Source organism: Phacochoerus africanus, chromosome 4, assembly GCF_016906955.1.
Source record: "Phacochoerus africanus isolate WHEZ1 chromosome 4, ROS_Pafr_v1, whole genome shotgun sequence".
Classification (NCBI taxonomy): domain Eukaryota; kingdom Metazoa; phylum Chordata; class Mammalia; order Artiodactyla; family Suidae; genus Phacochoerus; species Phacochoerus africanus.
This window is the reverse complement of record NC_062547.1, coordinates 47,418,259-47,439,007: the sequence shown is the minus strand read 5'-3', so window position 1 is coordinate 47,439,007 and position 20,749 is coordinate 47,418,259. Positions and strand designations below refer to the sequence as shown.

At 48.7% G+C, this 20,749-nt stretch overlaps 1 protein-coding gene across 10 annotated transcripts in view; it reads left to right on the top strand.

Moving 5' to 3' along the window:
- The window catches only part of BMAL1 (basic helix-loop-helix ARNT like 1), a 128,974-nt gene that overhangs the window by 22,883 nt on the left and 85,342 nt on the right, over positions 1-20,749 (top strand). For 9 of the 10 annotated variants that reach the window (XM_047776248.1, XM_047776255.1, XM_047776253.1 and 6 more), the window contains exon 2: positions 13,058-13,130. The exons of the other annotated variant lie outside the window; for it this stretch is intronic. The gene's annotated coding sequence lies outside the window, so the exon portion shown is untranslated. The remainder of the gene's footprint in view (positions 1-13,057; positions 13,131-20,749) is intronic. 10 annotated transcript variants of the gene reach the window in all.

Genomic DNA, 20,749 nt, shown 5'->3' with positions numbered 1-20,749 from the left:
CCCAAACCACCTACCTAATCAGGCTATCAGCAAACACGCTAAATCCCTGGGTTCTAGGCTAGAGCCTCTTAAATCCCTCCTGCCTTGGGGCAGGATTAGCCAGCCTCAGAGGCTTGGGAAGGGCTGAGCCTTCTGGTGGAAGCCCCGTGTCCAAGGCTTGACGTTAAGTGTCTTAGGGTTTTCAAAACTGTCCTCTCACCGAGGGATTGATTTATTCTGCAGTGGAAGGGTTTGCTTCTGCATTCCTCTTGCCTGCTTTGGGGGTGGAATTCCTGAAAGACCTTGCCTTTGAAGCCCCTTTCCCCTCTCCCATTCTCTACTCCTAAGCAGGCTCCTAGCCCCAGGTCCAGGAGTCTCATTTTCCTACCACTAGCCGCTCTGGCCCTGTTTCCTGAGATTTTCTCTTAGCTTTCTCTTCATTTTCCCTGCTTCTGACTTCAAACCCTGGGCCTAATCTGCCCAGCTGGGGCAGCTTTAGTGGCACAAACACACATCCCTACACAGCATACGCACCTGCTTCCCTCTTAAGATGACATCCTCAGCCTTTTTCCACGTGGCTCCCTGGTTTCCAGCATGCTTGTTTAAGATGGCTGTGTGATAGTCTGTCTAGGGAATGGCTTTGATAAGCCCTGAGCTTGTTATGGGGCATTTAGATTACTTCTAATTTTTGCTCTTTCAGCTAATGCTGCATTAAGCCATCTCTGTGTATTACAGAATCATTTCATTAGCTTGGTATTTATCTAGCTAATGGCCATGGCCCAAGATTCAATGGAGAATCAGAATTTGTTTTTTTCTTTCCCAAGAAGAATGTCATGAGGCTGTATTAAAATTTTACTTTCAATGCCAGGAAGGTCTTTGTCATGTTTTCCATGGATGAGGAAGCAGGGTAATGGTAATGTGAAATTAGATGTACGTGAAAAGATGTGGATTTACAAGTAATACTTGGCTTGTTTGTTCTTACAGGTGGAGGCGAACCCAGTACATTCCCTTAAAGTGTTATCTACCTGCTCAAATTGAGGAATTATGTGTCCCTGTATCTTTGGCCCTTGGTTTAAAACAGTAACAAAATCAAATAATGATCTCATCTTCAGGATGTTTTAAAGAAATAGCCTAAACAAGAAAAAGTTAATAGAAGAGTTCCCTGGTGGCTCATTGGGTTCAGGATCTCACCTTGTCCCTGCCGTGGCCCCGGTCACTGCTGTGGCACAGGTTCGATCCCTGACCTCAGAACCTCTGTGTGCCATTGGTGAGGTCACAAAAAGAAAAAGTAAATAGGACTTTTGAGGGGGGAAAAAACATGTCTCCCTAAGACAGAGTGAGCCTGTTGGAAGTCCTCTTAGCAGTGGAGCAGGTTGCAAATTTGCTGGAAGGATTTGGCTTTTTTTTTTTTTAATGATTTTTTTTTTCCATCATAGCTGGTTTACAGTGTTCTGTCAATTTTCTAGTGTACAGCAAAGTGACCCAATCACCCTTACATATATATATATTCTTTTTCTCACATGATCCTCCATCATGCTCCATCACAAGTGACTGGATATGGTTCCCAGTGCTATACAGCAGAATCTCATTGCTTATCCATTCCAAAGGCAATAGTTTGCATCTATTAATCCCAGACTCCCCGTCTATCCCACTCCCTCCCCCACCCCCTTGGCAACCACAAGTCTGTTCTCCGAGTCCATGAATTTCTTTTCTGTGGAAGGATTTGGCTTTTTGTTGGCCATTAGGAAATGACCAGAACAAAACTGAGAAATAACTAACACTGATTTGATCTCCTGTGTTCTTTTAAACTTGAAACCTGTGTTGGCTTTGGGGTGATGGGGAAGGCTTCTTGTGTCTTGCTAATCTATTGTTGTTTCAGTCTCGGTTGATTTTTACCAAAACCCTGGTTTTAGGCTTTCCATTTCAACTTCATCCAGCAAATGCTTACTGACTCTTTTTAGTGTATAAGGTTACAGAGGATAAAAATTAGGGAAGAAAAAATTTGGACCTCTGTTTTTGAGCTCATGAATTGAGAGTAGGGAAGATAAACAGATTTAAAATCATGATGATTCAAGGGCATTTCGGAAGGGGGCGCTGGGAGAAGTCAGCCCTACCCTGTTAAAGAAGGGAGGAAGTCCATCTCATTGGTGGGAGAATACAGAAAGGTGTCAGAGTGGTTGCTTTGGAGTTCCCGTCTTGTGGCGCAGCAGAAATCAATCTGACTAGGAACCATGAGGTTGCTGGTTCGATCCCTGGCCTTGCTCAGTGGGTTAAGTGTCTGGCATTGCCATGAGCTGTGGTGTAGTCGCAAACTTGACTCGGATCTGGCATTGCTGTGTAGCTGTGGTGTAGGCCAGCGACTGTAGGTCCAATTCGACCCCTAGCCTGGGAACCTCCAAATGCTGAGGGTGTAGCCCTTAAAAAAAAAAAAAAAGTGGTTGCTTTAAACGGTCCTTAAAGCAATCTTAAGGACCAGTTGAGATGGAGCCTGGAGGTTCCCAGCAAAGGTAAAAGGCCTGAGTAGAGGAAATGGAGATGGAAAGACATGGTGTATGTTTGGCAAAACAACGGACTCATTGAATAGTGGTCGGAGCTAGCACTTTATGAAAGGTATCAGGTGCCAGGCATGGTTCTAAGAGCCTTTTTTATGTTAACTCGTTGAATACCTGCAGTGACCCAGATGAGGTACTTTAATTGCCTCCATTTTACAGATGAAGAAGTAGACATAAAATGATTTATTAACTGCTGTACAAATTGGATCCGACCCAGTTGGTCTGGCTCCAGAATATCTGCTTCTAACCACAAAGCTCTCCTGCCTCCGGTCTAGGGGAAGAACAGGCCCTCGAACCAGAAAGGTGGGTGGACATCACACTTTAGAAGCTTGAGGTACCCATGTCTGGAGGGACAGAGATGGACGAGGGGCCAGAGGAGGATATGAGAGGGAGTGCAGTGATGGGTATGGGGGAGTTTGGTGAGAGCTGCGAGAAGCCATAGAAAGAAGGAGTTTCCAGGAGGTTTGTCAGTAAGCCCCAGTCCTGGGGAGAGTTCCAGGAGGTGAGCATTTAGAGTAGGTCTGAGCCAGCCAGAAAGCCAAGAGGCCCTGTGGAAAAGGGGCAGCCAGGCTACAGACACAGAGAGCTGAAGCCTAGGCTTTCCTGACTGTGTGGTGCTGTTCATTCCAAGAGGATCTATATTTTGAAGATGGTGAAGCAGGTGCAGGCATTGGCTATCATTGTCTGTGTCTTCTTATCAGTAGAAAGAAGAGCGTGTGACACAGTGACAGAGAAGGGCAGGTGAGAGCTGGCACGGCTAATTTGGCAAACCCAGTGGCTTTTCTGCAGCCTAACGACATCTGAAAGCTATTTGCTATGCTCGGGCACAAGTGTGACTGCCTCATCTGAATGCTGTAGCAATCGCTATTTTTCTTGGAAAATTGGGCCCATGTGGGCTCTGTGTGTGGTTTATTTGAGTTCCATTTTTATAGCCCTATTACCTTGTCCTCATGATGCAAGAGGCCTCTCTTTTCTCCAGCTTTGCTGTGAAAATTGTTTCTTAAAAGGCACAAAGTGATCTCTCATCATTGGTGTGGTGCTCTCTCCAGAGAAGCGCTTTTCTGCAGACTCGGCACACACTTTTCATCACCCCCTGACACCAGTTGTCATGTTTTTCTGATTGTCTGCAATTTCCTGAAAACTTTCAGGCAGCCCTTGAATCTCACTACCTAGGTGTTTGCCACAATTTCTTCCAGAGGAGCTTGCGCATGTAAACATCCATTCATGCCTTCCTCTCTGATAGGTGGCCCTACCGGTGACCTTACCAGGGCCTGACACCCAGTCTTGTCCTCTGGCCTTGAGTGGATAACCGTGTAATTAGCATTTATGAGCTGTCATTAAGCACTGAACTAACACATTTATGTCATGATCTTAATTATGCTCAGCCCCTGTAAAGAAGGTACTATTATTCCTTATCCCCCCTTTTAGCGATGAAGAAAATGGGTCTTACAGAGGGGAGAGCAGTTTGCTCCAGGAAACACAGGTAGTGAATGGCAGAGCCAGACCTCAATCCAGGCCTTTCTGATCTTGGAGTCTATGTCATCCATCCGTTCATTCAATTTTGTGTGTGTGTGTGTGTGTGTGTGTGTGTGTGTGTGTGTGTGTGTGCTTTTTAGGGCTACACCCAAGGCATATAGAAGTTCCCAGGCTAGGGGTTGAATTGGAGCTACAGCTGCCAGCCACAGCCACAGCCACGGCAACATAGGATCCAAGCCGCATCTGTGACCTATACCACAGCTCATGGCAACGCCAGATCCCTGACCCACTGAGCGAAGCCAGGGATCAAACTGGCATCCTCATGGATACTAGTCAGCTTTTGTTTCCGCTGCACCATGAAGGGAACTCCCATTCATTCATTTAACAACACATAATTGTCTTCAACATTCTAAGCACCATTCTAGACCCAGGAGATACAACAAAGGGAAAAGAAATGCAAAAATTCCTGCCTTCAGCTTACATTCAAATGTGGGGAGATAGGGAAAAAAAACAAAAAGTAAAATATACAGCATGCTATGTGTTAATAGAGACTGACCATGGAGAAAGACAAAGGAAGGATGTCATCATCTAAGAAGTTCTGCAAGGTTTTTAATAGAGTAATCGAAGAAAGCCTCATTGAGAAGGAGGCCAGGAGTTCCCGTTGTGGCTCAGTGGTTAACGAACCTGACTAGTATCCATGAGCACTTGGGTCTGATCCCTGGCCTTGCTCCGTGGGTTAAGGGTCTGGCGTTACTGTGAGCTGTGGTGTAGGTCGAAGACAAGGCTCAGATCCTGAGTTGCTGTGTCTGTGGCGTAGACCAGCGGCTGCAGCCCCGATTTGACCACTGGCCTGGGAACCTCCATATGCCATGGGGGGTGGCCCTAAAAAGACAAAAAGACAAAAAAAAAGAAAAAGAAAAATAGGTGTAATTTGACATGGTGGGATATTAGGGATATTAGACGGGACAGTCCCTCCGCAAGGGACCACAGGTTCCACTCCCAATAGTCACACCTTGGGGGAAAAAAAAAAAAGAGAGAGAGAAGGATGCCAAATTATTAGTAGCAAACAGACCCCCAGATCTCAGTGTATCAAACCAGGAAAATTGTATTTCTCATATAGAAAAGTTGCAGTGTGGCTGCTCCTGGTTAGCAGACATCCTTCCTGGCAGTTATTGAGGGATCCATGCCCCCCATCTGTCTTGTGGCTCTGCCTTCTTCATGGCCCTCAGATTCTTTCCATTCAGCTGAAGAGGGAAGGGGGGAAAAAAGGAGAGAACTAGGAGTTCCCGTTGTGGCTCAGTGGTAATGAACCCGACCAATGAGGATGAGGGTTCGATCCCTGGCCTTGCTCAGTGGGTTGGGGATCTGGCATTGCCGTGCACTGTGGTGTAGGTCACAGACGTGGCTTGGATCCTGCATTGCTGTGTCTGTGGTGTGGACCAGCAGCAGCTCTGATTCAGCCTCTGGCCTGGGAACTTCCATGTGCCGTAGGTGGGGCCCTAAAAAGCAAAAAAAGAAAAAAGACAGAGAGAGAGGGCTTTGTGAGGAGGTTTTTGGGGCCAGTCTGGAAGAAGCGTGCATCCCTTCCCCCATGGGTCAGAGCTCAGGCACATGTACTGCTAAAGGCAGGGGAGGCTGGGAAAGATAGTCCAGCCCTGTGCCCACAAGAAAAAGGAAATGGGTTTTGGTGAACTCATAGTAGAGTGTATGCCACAGTGAATGAGGGGAAGAAGTGAGTCATGGGTTTAACTGGGGAAGCTCATCAGACATGGGAACAGCAGGTAAAGGTGGCGGGGGTGGCTGCAGTGGGTGAAGAGAAGGTGACGATGTGGTGGAAAGTGAAGGCAGAGAAGGAAGGGGACCAGGCCATGAGGGTCATTGCTGAGACTTGGTTGCTTTGGGAGTGACAAGGAGAGCCAGCAACAGCACAGGGGTTTGAACGAGGAATGGCCTGATCCTAGTAACATCTGGAAAGGCTCATTCTGACTGCTGTGGGGAGGGAGGCCTTGGGCAAGAAGTCAAGTCTGTTGGAGTTCTCTCCAGGGAGTGACAGGAGCAGCCAGGTCTGGCGTGGTGGTGATGGCAAGATGCTGAGAAGTGGTTGGTTCTGAGATGTGCTCTGAACGTGGAACAGCAAGTTTGGCTGTGGGATCGATGGCGGCACTGAAAGAGGGGAATCAGAGTTGTACTGAGGTTTTGGCTTTCACCGAATGACTATTAGACTCACTTGCTACCCTGAGAAGTAAAAAGAGGGGAAAAGTTTTTGGAAAAAGATATCTGGATGCCCTCTGGGTCCTGATCTATCTCACATAGCCTCTCCTCCTCCATGGTACTGTCTTTAGCACAGATGGGCAATTCTTTTCATAACCGAGCTTTCACATGGGGGAAGACGTCTGTAGCTCCTCCATCTCAGAGCCCCCATGGGACTACATTGGCAGTGGGCTTGCATCATTTGGCCTGAGGCTTGGGGCCCCTCAGACTCATGTGGAAGGGGCCCAGTGTCCCCTCTGGGTAACCGAGAGTTGCCTGCAGAGGCTACTTCCAGTACATGCTGTGTGAATTGTGAGAACCTACGTGTGTCTGGGAGTGGGAGCAGAAACAGTTTCCCTGGTTTATGCTTGGCAGTCATGACCTGCCAAGGCAGAAACGAGACATGGAACTTCTTAGTAGCTGGTGATCCCACTAGGAGCGTAAAGGGGAAGCAAGTGCATCTTAAACAGAACAGGGCATGTTGCTATGGCAACAAATACTGCCTGCCTACTAGGTGCTGGGCACTGGCTCGGTATTTTGGTTTCATCGGAGGGCGAAGCACATATACTGTCCCTGTCTTCCTGGCAGTGTAGACCTGTGTGGCTAGATCATAGAGTGATGTGCTAGAAAAATTAAATCTACACCTAAGTTTTTCTTTTTTCTTCTTTTGGTGATTGTGAATGGTACTGTATTTTTTATTTCAGTGTCCACATGTTCCTTGCTAGTATATAGAAAAACATTTGCTTTTTTAATTTTTATTTTGTGTCTTGCATCCTTGCTAAACTCACTAATTAGTCATAGGCATTTTTATTTTTATTTTTATTTTATTTTTTTGGTGTATTCCTCAGGATTTTCTATCTTGACAATCATATCATCTACAAATAGAGATCGTTTTATTTCTTCCTTTCCAGTCTGTTTATTTCCTTTTGTTGCCTCTTGTGCTGGCTCGGACTTGGAGCACTATGTTGAGTGAGCATGGTGAGAGCAGAAAAGCATTGCGTATCCCTAATGGGATGCTTCGGTCTTTTGCCCTTAAGTATACGATTGACTGTGGATGTTTTCTGCAGATGTCATTTGCACTTCGTTGTATGGATGTGGGTGGGACCATGGGGTTTTCTGTGGTATTTGGCTGAGATAGAGGAGTTATTATCAAAAAGTTGCCTGTCTTGCTCGAGGGAGCAAGCTTTTGTTGGAGCGCTTTTTGTCCGTGCTCGCTGGCATTTCCAGGCTCTTCCATTCCCAGTGAGGCAAAAAGAAAATGCAGGCCTCTCACCCCAGTGTCCTTTTTCAGGACCTGACCCGTCTGCCTTCTTGGCTCTGCCTTTCAGAGTTGTCTTGTGTTCGTGTTACACATCACGTACCGAGATTTTTAGTTGTACACAGCAGGTGGAATAGGGAGACGTCCGTCCGCTGCACCCTCCTGGCAGTGGAAGTGGTGGGGAGAAAATTAGAGAATGGGGTTGGGGCCAGTGTATGAAGGACCTTCCCACCAGGAGTTTGACTCTGTAGGTAGTGGGAGGGTCATTGGAGGTTCAACTCGGCAGCAGTGTGGAGGATGGTTGGGCCTGGGGAGTGGCACTGAGACCAGGAGGCCAGGGCCTGGGCCCAGGGAGGAGATGATGAGGTTCTGGACTGTGGCAGCAGATAAAAAGGAAGAAGGGGGATGTCTTCCTGGACCACGAGGAAGGACAAGGAGACCAGGCGAGTCTCGAGGGAGCAAGCTTTTGTTGGAACCCTTTTTGTCCATGCTTCCTGGCATGTCTAGGCTCTTCCCTTCCAAATGAGGCAAAAAGAAAATGCATGCTGCTCACCACAGCATCCTTCCTTGGGGCTTGATGGGTCTGCCTTCTTCATGCTGAGGTTTCTAGTTTGGGCAACTAGCTGTCAGGCTGGGGAGATGGGGAGGGGTGTAAGCATAGCGGAGGAGATATATTCTAGCCCTTTTAGAGCATATCTGGAAAGATCAGACTAACTGTGCATCCCTTCAGGGCTGGCTCCACAGAGGAAGCCTGGCTGCTGTGTAAAAACCCAAGGAGCATGCCTTCTGGGCAGAGAAAACAAGGTGGGAAAATGCCCAGACACAAGACACGTCATGGTGGGCCTGTTGGGACTCCAGCTAGCTGCAGCTTAAGTGGGTAGCTATTGATTCCATAACTGGGAAGGATGCTGTAGGGGCTCCCAGAAGCAAGAGGTTCCAGAATGGGAGTTGATGCTGCTGGTGGTCCATCTGGTGCCTTCCGCTCCTTGTGCATTAGCATCCGTCTTTCCTGCTGCAGACAAGCCACCCTCCCTGGAGGGCACCACTGTTGACAGCCCTTGTTTAGCAACTCCAGTGAAGGAAGAACTTTCTCTGCATCCATATTTCAGTTCTAGAGAAAGGCTCTGATTGGCCCAGCTGGTGTGATGTGCTTGTCCTTCTGGGTCTGTCACTGTGGCAGGGGGGTGGACTCCTGTCACCTGAACTGGATGGTTTATCCACCTCTGTTGGATGGAGCAAGGCCTTTCTAAGAAGAAGGCAGAAGGAAAGCATCTAGGGAAGATTAAAAAAGAATATTTACTATGGTTTACTGTGATATCTTTTGAAGAATTTATAGTGTGGCAATGTCGGAACTCTTTGGAGAGTTTTAAGCAGAGGACTTGATCAAATTTAGGTTTTCCTAAAATCATCACTGTGTGAGGTTGTGGTTGGAAGTAAGTAAGTGAGTAGAGCTGGGGAGACTGGTTGGGAGGCTGCTGCTGTAGTTCTGAGGAGAACTGAACGAATGAGACCTGTGCTAATGAGTCCTTGGGTTCTTTTTTCTTTTTTTTTTAAATTAAAAAAAAAAATTTTTTCTGCTGTACAGCATGGGGGCCAAGTTACACTTACATGTATACATTTTTTCCCCACCCTTTGTTCTGTTGCAATATAAGTATCCAGACATAGTTCTCAATGCTACTCAGCAGGATCTCCTTGTAAATCCATTCCAAGTTGTATCCTATAACCCCAAGCTCCCAGTTCCTCCCACTCCCTCCCTCTCCTGTCCGGCAGCCACAAGTCTATTCTCCAAGTCCATGATTTTCTTTTCTGTGGAAATGTTCATTTGCGCTGTATATTAGATTCCGGTTATAAGTGATGTCATGTGGTATTTGTCTTTGTCTTTCTGACTTATTTCACTCAGTATGGGTTCTTATTTCTTGTGGACTTCACTTCCAGCCACAGCATCTGGGAAGCCAAGGAGGGGGGCGGAGTCTGGAGACAATTAGGCAAATAGGGCTTGGTGACCAGCTGGAGGGCACAGGGAGACAGGGGCTTCAGGAGGATTTACCATCAGCACCAAGAGAGTCCCAGCTGTTCTCTGGAAGGTTCGCTTTATCTTTGGAAACTAGGTGTTCGGTGGCAGCAATCTTGACATATCTTATTGCTTAAGAGCTCTGAGGGTGATTGGCTTCTTGTGGTGTCCTAACTGGAAAAGAAAGCTGATTGATGGTATTTTTCTCCCTCTAAAAAAGTTCCCTTTCAGAGCTCCCGTCTGGGCTCAGTGATAATGAGCATCCATGAGGATGCAGGTTCGATCCCTGGCCTTGCTCAGTGGGTTAAGGATCTATCATTGCTGTGAGCTGTGGTGTAGGTTGAAGACGTGGCTCAGATCTGGCATTGCTGTGGCTGTGGTGTAGGCCAGCAGCGGCAGCTCCGATTCCACCCCTAGCCTGGGAACCTCCATATGCCGCAAGTGCGGCTCTAAAAAGACAGGAAAAAAATTCCTTTTCTTTCAGGACTTAGATAACAGGAGATGGATCAGGACTACCAGTCAAGAAATTGATGATTGGGATGAGGAAACGGGCCTGAAGACCCTCCCTCCCCAACCAGTCTGCCCCTGGGCCAGAGGGTCTACTTTGCAAACATTTATTCCCCGGAATTGTCCTTGCTAGGAAGTCTTGTAAGGATTTTAAGTAAAGACATGACATAATCTGACTTATGTTGTAACAGATTCCCTCCTGTATTGAGCATAGGCTATGGGTGGAGGTGGGAGTGGCACCAAGAATAGAAGCAGGAAAAGCAGGGACACCAATTATGAGGCTGTTGCAATCATCTAGGATAGTAATGGTGGAGGAGGTGAGAAATGGTCGCATTCTGCATATATTTTGAAGGTAAAAACCAGTTGGGGTGAGGACTGGATGTGGCGAAAGAGAGAAAGAGAGGAGCCAAGTATGACTCCAAACCTTGGCCGGGGCCACAGGAAGACTGGTGCCTTAAGCTGAGATGGGTGAGAGGTGGGAGGAGCAGGCCTCGGGAAGGTCAGGGGTCTCTGTGAGGCATAAGGTTTGAGACACTGAACACATCTTGCACAGACCACTTGACATCTTCCTCTGAAGCAGGCAGTAGGATGTATGAGAAGGAGTCTGCAGGAGGGGTCCTTGCCTAGAGAGAAACCCCAGCATCCTCAGCATCTAGGTAGGAAGCTAAGTGAGATTCCCCCAGAGGTGATCGAAGGTACACAGAGAAGAGAGGAGAACAAGGACCGAACCCTGGGCCCCTCTGACAGTAACAGAGGGAGAGATGAATAAGACCCAGTGAAGGGAAAGAATAGCCAGTGAGGTGGGTGGAAACCAGAGTGCCGTCCTGGAAGCCAGGTGATGAGAGCAGGCAACCTAGAGGAAATGATTCAATGGTAGCAAAGGCTGAAAGAGGAAGACTGAGACTTGCCCACTGGATCTAACCGTGTGCATGCTCTGTACCCAAACTTAGCCTCGCAGATAAGTCCCAGTTCCCACCCTTTTTTTTTTTTTTTTTGTCTTTTGTATGGCCACACTCACGGCATGGCTAGGGGTCTAATCAGAGCTGTAGACACCGGTCTACGCCAGAGCCACAGCAACACAGGATCTGAGCCGGGTCTGTGACCTACACCACAGCTCACGGCAATGCCGGATCCTTAACCCACTGAGCAAGGACAGAGATCGAACCCTCAACCTTATGGTTCCTAGTCGGATTTGTTAACCACTGTGCCATGATGGGAACTCCCCAGTTCCCACGTTGAAGGATAATACAAGTGTGCAAAAAGAGTCATTTAAGATTGTTTGAAGTAAGTCTGAGAAAGAGGTGAAGAAGCACTGTGGGAGTCCTGCAGAGACTTCTGGCTTTTGTAGGGAGGGTGGAGGTTAGATTCATCCATGTCTTCATTTGGTCATTCAATCATTTATTCCACAAAAACTGTGTGCCATGGACTAGGAGAAAGGGAGAAGGCAGAGTAGTTGTTCAAGGGGTATAAAGTTTCGGTTTTGGAGTTTCCATTGTGGTGCAGCAGAAACAAATCCTGCAACCATGAGGTTGCAGGTTCGATCCCCGGTCTCGCTCAGTGGGTTAAGGATCCGGCATTGCCATGAGCTGTGGTGTAAGTCGCAGATATGGCTTGGATCTGGAGTTGCTGTGGCTGTGGCGTAGCCCAGCAGCTGTAGCTCCGATTGGACCCCTACCCTGGGAACCTCTGTATGCTGTGGATGCGGCCCTAATAAGGCAAAAGACAATAAATAAATAAATAAAATAAGGTTTCAGTTTTGCAGATGAAAAGAGTTCTGGAGATGGATGATGATAGTTGCCCAATAATGTGCAAGTATGTAACACCACTGAGCTGCACACTTAAAAATGGCTAAGCTTGTAAATTTTATGTGTATTTTACCATCACACATACATCATGCCTTTATTGAGCCTTATTATGACCTTGGTCTAGAGCATGATGTTGAAATGAAGGTCATTTCAGTAGAAGGAGATGATGTGGAGAGAAGGGGAGGAAGATAGCTAGCTGGAAGGAATGCTGAGAGAAGGGACTGGCCGTCAGTCCTTTCTCTCTGGATTGAAGGGTCCGCTAGGGGAGAGCACACAAGCCGAGGCTGGGCCAGTTGGTGCAGGCCTGGCAGCCTGGTGTGGAGTTGGGTTTGCCTTCTTAGGTTCTGGGAGCCCTGAAAGTTTCTGCCCAGGGGAGCGTCTTCCCAAAGGTGCGCATTTAGGAAATTAATCTCATTAATTCTTCCTGCTAAACTTTGCCTGTTAAAAGCTGTGGGACTGAAGCATGTGATGATGAAAATTGTGGCCTAGCAGAATTTTAGGTACCTGGGTATGTGTTCACGAATTGAGTGGGTTATCTCCCACCTATTTGAAAAATAGTTATCAATGGAGGAGTTCCTGTTGTGGCTTAGTGGAAATGAATCCAGCTAGTGACCATAAGGTTGCAGGTTCGATCCTTGGCCTCGCTCAGTGGGTTAAGGATCCAGCATTGCTGTGAGCTGTGGCGTAGCTCGCAGACAAGGCTCGGATCCTGTGTTGCTATGGCTGTGGCATAGGCTGGCAGCTGTAGCTCTGATTTGACCCCTAGCCTGGGAATCTCCATATGCCACAGGTGCAGCCCTAAAAAGCAAGAAAAAAAAAATTACTGAGGACTGTCTAACTGCTCGTAATGTTCTAGGCAGTTGGCATAAGGGAAGGGGTGAATTTAATGGATCTCTTGATAAGCCTACAGTCTAGGGACCCCCCCATTCCCAAATAAGAAACTGTTCTGCATTGTGCTGTATTTATCATAAACATCTCACCGGAGTTCTCGCCAGACAAGAGGAGGGGGTGCCTGTGTGACCTCTCTGGGACACTGGAGTGGCTTCCAGGGGAAGATTGTCCAGTGGATTTGAAGGATGAATGGTACTTTCTAGGCACAGAAGAAGAGATGGGCATCCTGGGAAGACAGTAAAATCGAACCTTACTGGGAGTTGTAAATTTAAATAAAAGGGATAAACATTCTCCTTTAAAGCTAAACTCTTATTTCATTGGCTTTTAGGTGGTGCTGGCTAGAGTGCATGCTTTTGGACCTGAGCTTAACTTTTCAAATGTGGAATGCTAGGCCTTCACTGGTAAGTTTGATGCTTTCTTACCAAATTATGCCGCCAAGGATTGGTGCTTGGAATGAAGGGCAAGGTAGTTAGCATTGGCTTTGCTCTGTGAAGGGAATCAGGCCAGGGCCCTAGAGAAGCCCACAGTGTAAGTAGAAGAGATCCGAAGGGGAGCTCACTGTAGGTTTCTGCAGTTGATGCAGAGAGAAAGGCCAGAAGAGAAGCATCCAGAGATGCAGGGGATGGATGCAGCTGGCCTCACAGAGAGGTGGAGCTTCGGCTGTGTTTTGGAGGATGGACAAGTCCAAGGAGGAGTGAAGTAAGCTTTTCAGACTTGAGAAGGTGGGTGTAAGATGTAAAGAAAGTGGGCTCAGCGGAAGACCCACACGAGCAAAAACTTCATCAAAGGAGCGATGAATAAGAACTTTGGCAGGATCTGCTGGTGGCTGATTATTCTAGACCGGGGTCAGCAGACTTTTCCTGTAAAGGATCAGATGGTAAATATTTTCGGCTTCATAGACCATATGGTCTCTGTCATAGCTACTCAACTCTGCCATTGTAGCGGGAAAGCAGCCATAGATAATATGTAAATGACGGTGTGGCTGTGTTCCAGTAATGCTTTATTTACAGAAACAGGTGGTGGGCTGGATTTGGCCCATGGGCTATAGTTTGCCCACTCCGTTTCTAGACCCCGAATGCTGGACTAAGGCACTTGGACTTTGTCCTAAAGGCAGTGGTGGGAAGCCATGGAAGTCATTTTGGGCAAAGAAATGAAATGGCAGAAGTAGCACATTAGGAGTGTTCATCTGGGAACTGGACAAGAAGCATGGGCTCTGTTCAGAGGCAGCAGCAGCAATCTAGCCATGAGGTCATGTGGTTAACAGTGGTTAAAATGGAGCAAAGGACCAATAGAAGAGATATTGCAAAGGGAGACCCATAGGGTTTATGGTCTTCTTAGACTTTAAAGGTAGGAGCCAAAAGAGAGGAAAGTTTAAACTTGATAGTTCACAATGGTGCCATTGATAGGAATGTGGCTATTGAGGGTGGAGAAGGGTAGTTGATGCATCCAGTTTTTGATACAGTGACTTGGAGAAGGCAGTGGTTCATCCACAGGACATGTCTAAGAGACAGTTGGAATTGTAGGGCTGGGAGTTCCCGTCGAGGCTCAGTGGTTAACGACTCCACCTAGGAACCATGAGGTTGTGGGTTCAATCCCTGGCCTCACTCAGTGGGTTAAGGAGCCGGCCTTGCTGTGAGCTTGTGGTGTAGGTCGCAGACGCGGCTCAGATCCCGCGTTGCTGGGACTGTGGTGCAGGCTGGCAGTTGTAGCTCCGATTCAGCCCTAGCCTGGGAACTTCCATATGCAGTGAGCATAGCCCTACAAAAAGACAAAAAGAAAAAGAAAGAAATACAGGACTGAATCCTGGACTGAGAAGAGTAGTTCTAGCCATGTGCAACGGAAGCCATGATGAGCAGAGGGTGGAGCCTTGGGGAAGGTGCCTGCCTCTGGGATGGAAAGCAGAAGCTGGAAGAGAACCAGAAGCCAAAAAGAAGAGAGTCTCAGGAAGGGAAGAGGATGGAGCAGCAGAGACCAGGGAGAAGGGACCAGAGGGAAGGCTGCCGAATTGGTGATAAGGTGATTGCAGCTGACTTTGGGGAATGTGATGCCACGAGAGGGGAAGCCACATTGTGCAGGACTGGTCATAAATGAGGGATAAAGAATCAGACATTAGTAAAATAGATCACTTATGGAGAGTTTGGATGGTAAAAGAAGGGAGACACAAAGATGTCTGTATCTGCATGCCAAAAAACCTTTTCTTTAGCTTTGAGGCAAGCAAAGCGTGCCTTGACTGGTTCTCATGTCCTTCTCCAGAGCCAAGTGTTTGGGAGTTTATGTGTACTTTGGGCTTGCGATTGTGTTCTTATGCTTACTCTGAGGTGTGGTGTTCCTGAGCTCTGCCACAACTTGCACCAGCGGAATCCAGCCCAGGCTTGGACCCTTGCCATGAGACAAGATGTGATCTGTTAGGGACATGGTTGCATTTGCCTCAATTGGAGGAGAAAATAGGGTAGAGCAAGAAATGGAAATAAAACTCCTTACTGCAGAGTCCACCCAAGTATGGGAATTTGGGATCATTTCTCCAGTCACTCAACTAGATAGCCATTTATGTTCTGAGCATTTCGAGTGTATGTTCTTGGGTTTGGATTCTGAGTAGCTTTTGGCTTGGTTTTGGGGAATGTAGCAGTTAGAGATCGAGTCATAAAAGCAGCACATAGAACTGGTTTGGATCCTCTGTTTAGTGAACTCTCACTGTGTACCAAGCACAGTGCTGAGTGCTCTACAGGTATCATTTTATGTCATCTTTGCAACAACCTATGACATGCGAATTAGTGTCCCCATTTCAGCAATAAGGAAATCAGATCACAGAAGTTGGGTAGCCTGCCCAAGGTTACAAGGGATTTGAACCCAGAGCTGCGTGACCCCTGGTCTGTGCTGCTTTCTGTTTTCACCCACCTAAGCCTGGAATTTCTCCTCCTACTTATATAGATGGACTGGAGGCAGAATGAGTTCTTAAGGTTAAATATTCAGAGCCTCTGGTGCGTATTTCTGCTCCTTAGGCATCTATTAAAAGGGTAGAAGAAGTGTGAGATCCCTGGAAGAAACTAAGGCCAAACTTCAAACACTTACCTTAGGAGTTCTTTTGTGGCACAACCGGTTGAGAATCCAGCGTGGTCACTGTGGTGGCTTGGGTGGATGCCGTGGTGTGGGTTCGATCCCTGGCCTGGAAATTTCCACCTGCCACAGGCACAGCCAAAAAGAAAACAGAGGAGTTCCCGTCATGGCTCAGTGGTTAACGAACCCAATTAGCATCCATGAGGACGGAGGTTCAATCCCTGGCCTCACTCTGTGGTTAAGCCTATGGTGTTGCCGTGAGCTGTGGTGTAGGTCACAGATGCAGCTCGAATCCTGCGTTGCTGTGGCTCTGATGCAGGCTGCCGGCTACAGCTCTGATTGCACCCCTAGCCTGGGAACCTCCATATGCTGCAGGTGTGGCCCTATAAAGACAAAAGAAAAAGAAAGAAAAAGAAAACAGAAAAAGAAAAACAAAACAAAACCCACTTACATTAACTGTTTCCCCAGCTGAAATTTTCCTTTAGTTGGAAAAGGTGGCAGCCTTGGGCATGGAAAGGAAATCTCACCAGGAGGCATGACGGTCAGAGTCCAGTCCTAGCTCTACAGTTATAATCTTTTTGTTTAAATACTTGCGTTTCTCTCTGCTCATGTCCAACTTCAGGCTCTGAGGGCAGGGTCCTGTTTTGTTTTGTTCCCCACCGTATACCCAGCATTCATCCTGGTGTCAGGCCTGTAACATGTGCTCACGGAATATTTGTGCCTTCTAGTGAATCAGAAATCCTTGGGACAAGGAGCTTTAACCTCCATGTGCCAGGAACTGCTCTGGACACTGTGGTTATCGAGGTGACACAGGACAAGTTCTGCCCTCATAAGGCAGACGTGCTTGCAGGAGACAGACTCGACGGGCTGGGTGTGCATTGTAAGGTCAGGCCGACCCGATAGTGCTCTGAGAAGTTATCATGATGCTCTTTGGGGGTGACTACAGATATGTCATCAATGCTGTCCACACTCCCTTTTCATTTTATTTACTTATTTATTTTGTCTTTTTAGGGCTGCACTCTCGGCATATGGAGGTTCCCAGGCTAGGGGTCTAATCGGAGCTGTAGCTGCCGGCCTGCACCACAGCCACCGCAATGCCAGATCCAAGCCACGTCTGCTACCCACACCACAGCTCACGGCAACACCAGATCCTCAACTCACTGAGCAAGCCAGGGATCAAACCCACAACCTCAACGAGTTCCTAGTCGGACTCGTTAACCACTGAGCCATGACGGGAACTCCCACACTCCCTTTCATTCTCTGGCTTGGCTGTGGTCGCTCACACCCAGCTAACTGCTCCCCCCAGCAAGAGCTCCCTCTCCAGCTGGGGTGGGGTGGGGGGGCCTCCTGTCTCTGGCAGGGCTGAGGGCTCCCTTCCTGTCCCTGTCCCTCTTCCCACTCTCCTGTCTGCCCTGCTATCCCCTGGTTTTCCTCCAGCCTCGTAGATCTCGCCTCCTCGATCTGCTGCCCTGGTTCTCTTTTCTCTGTCTTTAGCTTAATAAGATTTTCCTTAGTCCTTTTTAGGTCAGTCCAAGTATTCCCCCAGTGAGCTCATCCACTGCTCACCTTTCCAGATCTGTGGATCCGGCTGGAACCACCTCCCAGGCCTCCATCCTAGCCTTGGTCCCACAGCCACCTCCAACTTGGCCCTTGCCCAGTACCAAAGGCTCTGTCCCCCTGTAGTGCCCCGCCCTGGGTGGGACCACACCCCTCAGTTGTCTGACTGCAGGAGTCATCCTGGGCTTTGTCTTTTCCCTCAACTGTCATCTTGCAGCAGTTATCTCATCCGAAGAGCCCACCTTCTAATTTGTCACTCACTCCTTTCTCCTCCTTCCCCGTTCCCTCATTTAAGACTCTTCATTGGAACTGTTTCCATGGCCTCTGTTGGTGTCCGTGTCCACTTTGGTCCCACCTCATTCTGCCCCCACCTCCTAGCAGCACGATGTTTGTAGCTTACACACATCTCACGGCTTTCTCCTGCTTAAAACTCTCCAGGGGCTCCTCATGGCTTACAGAAGAGAACCTCAGCCCCTCAGTGGGCCTGCTGTCTCTCCATAAGCTGGTCTTAGGCCGCTTTCCTGATTTCATTTTTTCTCTCCTAACCTGTATTTCTTTTCTTTTCTTTTCTTTTTTTTTTTTTTTGTCTTCTTGCCATTTTCTTGGGCTGCTCTCATGGCATATGGAGGTTCCCAGGCTAGGGGTCGAATCGGAGCTGTAGCTGCCGGCCGACGCCAGAGCCACAGCAACGTGGGATCCAAGCCTTGTCTGCAACCTACACCACAGGTCACAGCAACGCCGGATCCTTAACCCGCTGAGCAAGGCCAGGAATTGAACTGGCAACCTCATGGTTCCTAGTCGGATTCGTTCACCACTGCACCACGACGGGAACTCTGTAACCTGTCTTTCTAACCTCAGCCCATCCTCCCAGTGGCCACCACCTCTTGGTGCCTTCGCTGGTGCTAGGCCCTTTCCTGGCAATGACCTCCGCCTGCTCCTCATGGCGGTAACTCGGCTCAGGTTTCTGCTCTTCTGGACACTTTCCTTTCCCACCCTGCACTTCCCTGTGACCTGGAGATGACCTTCCTCCTGGCTCCCAGAACACCCTACATTACTCTCTCTCCCAAAGCACTTATCAGCGTAACTGCTGATTTATTATCTGTTATGCTCAGTAAGCTGAGCTCCTTAAGGGTGGGGACCACACACACACACACACACACACACACACACACACACACACGCACACACACGCACACACACGCACACACACACATCTCTGGGTTCTCGGTGCCAACACAGTGCACCTGGCTCAGGAAGTGTTTGTTGAAAGAGTGAGGACAGCAAAGTCTGTTTGTGCAGCCAAACAACAGATTTACAATGCGATCAAATGTATTTGAAATTGGAGGGTCATTGACTATTGACTTGGGTGGGGCCTCCTCCCTTCTCATTTGTGTCATGGGCTTGGATTTGTGGCTGCCAGCTTCGTCTTCTTTATATGCTTTGCCCCTGACTTTTTAAACTCCTGTTGTTGATAGGATAGGAAAGCAATTCAAAGTGAAAAATAGCCCATCAAGGAATGCTTAGGAATGAGGTCCACCCAGCTTCCTGGATGAAGCCCAAATTTCCTAAATTAGCCCAAATAATGATTCTTGCTGACCGCTGACAGCTCTTCCCTCGCGTGATCCAGCTGGGAGTGCTTTTCTGGCTGCGGGGAGAGGATAGCCAGTGGTCCTTTTGGAGGTGCCTGATGGCATCTCTATCTTCATTTGGAACCCTGTAAAATCCTCAGGGAATGCCGAGGGGTAGCAAATAGGAAGAGACTCTGAGCCCAGGGAGGCCAGGTCCATGTCTGTATTCCCCACGGGAGCTGCTGCGAGGCACCGTCACTCGAGCCAGTATCATCTCAGGTTTCCACGTGGGTTTTTCATCTTGGTGCTGTTGCCTCTCCTTCACTTCCTGGCTCTGCCACAGAACTGGGATGTTGTGGCGAGAATGCAGCTTTTCTCTGGGGGCTCGCCATAACCTGGGAAGGCTTCCTTGAAGAAGAAGCTGTTCTCTACACGGAGGTGCCCTGCTGACCAGGGTGTTCCAGGGGCCGTGTGGGCGGCTTTCCTTGGAAATACTGCTGCTGCTTTCCCTTTCGGGGACTTTCCAGAAGCTGTCCCCTCAGCATGGAATGCATTTTCCTTCTGGTTTGCCTGGTTCATGCCCATTTACCTGTCAGGGATCAGCTGATTTGCCTCTTCTTAGGAAGCCTTCCTGGACCTCCTCAGCAAGAAACCGAGGTCTTATCATCACTATAACTGTGATCACTTTCTGCGACTTTTTTTTTTTTTCTGTCTTTTCTGGGGCTGCTCCTGTGGCATATGGAGGTTCTCAGGCTAGGGGTCGAATCGGAGCTGTAGCCACCAGTCTACGCCAGAGCCACAGCAATGTGGGATCCGAGCCTTGTCTGCAACCTACACCACAGCTCATGGCAATGCCGGATCCTTAACCCGCTGAGCAAGGCCAGGGATCGAACTCGCAACCTCATGGTTCCTAGTCGGATTCGTTAACCATTGAGCCACGACAGGAACTCCTCTACAACTTGTTGATTGCTCACTGACAAAGTACTTGGTGGGTAAGCACTTAGTATTAGGGCCCCAGTAGGTGCTGGCTGAGGTCAGGGTTATCATTACCCCAAAGATAACCTTTTGAAGAAACTCATCAGTTGGGGGGCATGAGAGCAGGGTCTCCCCCCCGGCGCCCAAATGGGTATGTGCTCCTACCTGTTCTTCACTCCAGTGGTCCTTCTGCCAGGTGGTCAGCATCCCCTCCTCCTGCTCATTCAAAGCATGCATCCCAGAGGCCATTTTACATTCATTTGTGTGGTTACATATGAATGCATGTTCCCCCGATGGGCAGCCTCCAAAGGGTCCCAGACAGCAGGAGCCTGACCTCTAGGCAGGTGCTCAACACAGAGTTGACCATCAGCCTGCCTGTCCAGACAGCTGCTCACTTGCTGGATCTCCCTGCCCTTTGTGTCTCGGGAGTCTGGGCTGTGAATGTGAAAGGGGCTCCTCGCCCGCCCCCCCCCCCAATTGAGCCTGCATCCCCGCGCCTCCTGTTTCCATGTCAGAGCCAGTGGTGTTAAGGAAGCACTGCTGCCTGGCAGGGTCTGTCCAATGAGGAGGTCTCTGTCTTTCCTCCTCCTTGTGAACCCGTCCTCCTTGTGTAAGGAAGTGGACCCCTTTCTTCCCCCAGCACAGAGCCTGTGCTGTTCCTCTGCTCCTCTGCGCCTGCACGCCCCCTGGGGGTGGCCCTTGCCACCACGGGCCATCCTGACCTGGGTGCCCGCTCTCCTCATCCTTCTGGACCAGCCCTGGCGTGGCCTCTGTGGCAGGGCGGCATCTTGTATAGTCAGGGCTGAGGGGCCACAGAGGGGGTAAGAGGACAGAAGCTACTTCTCTAAGAGCAGCTGCTCCGTGAT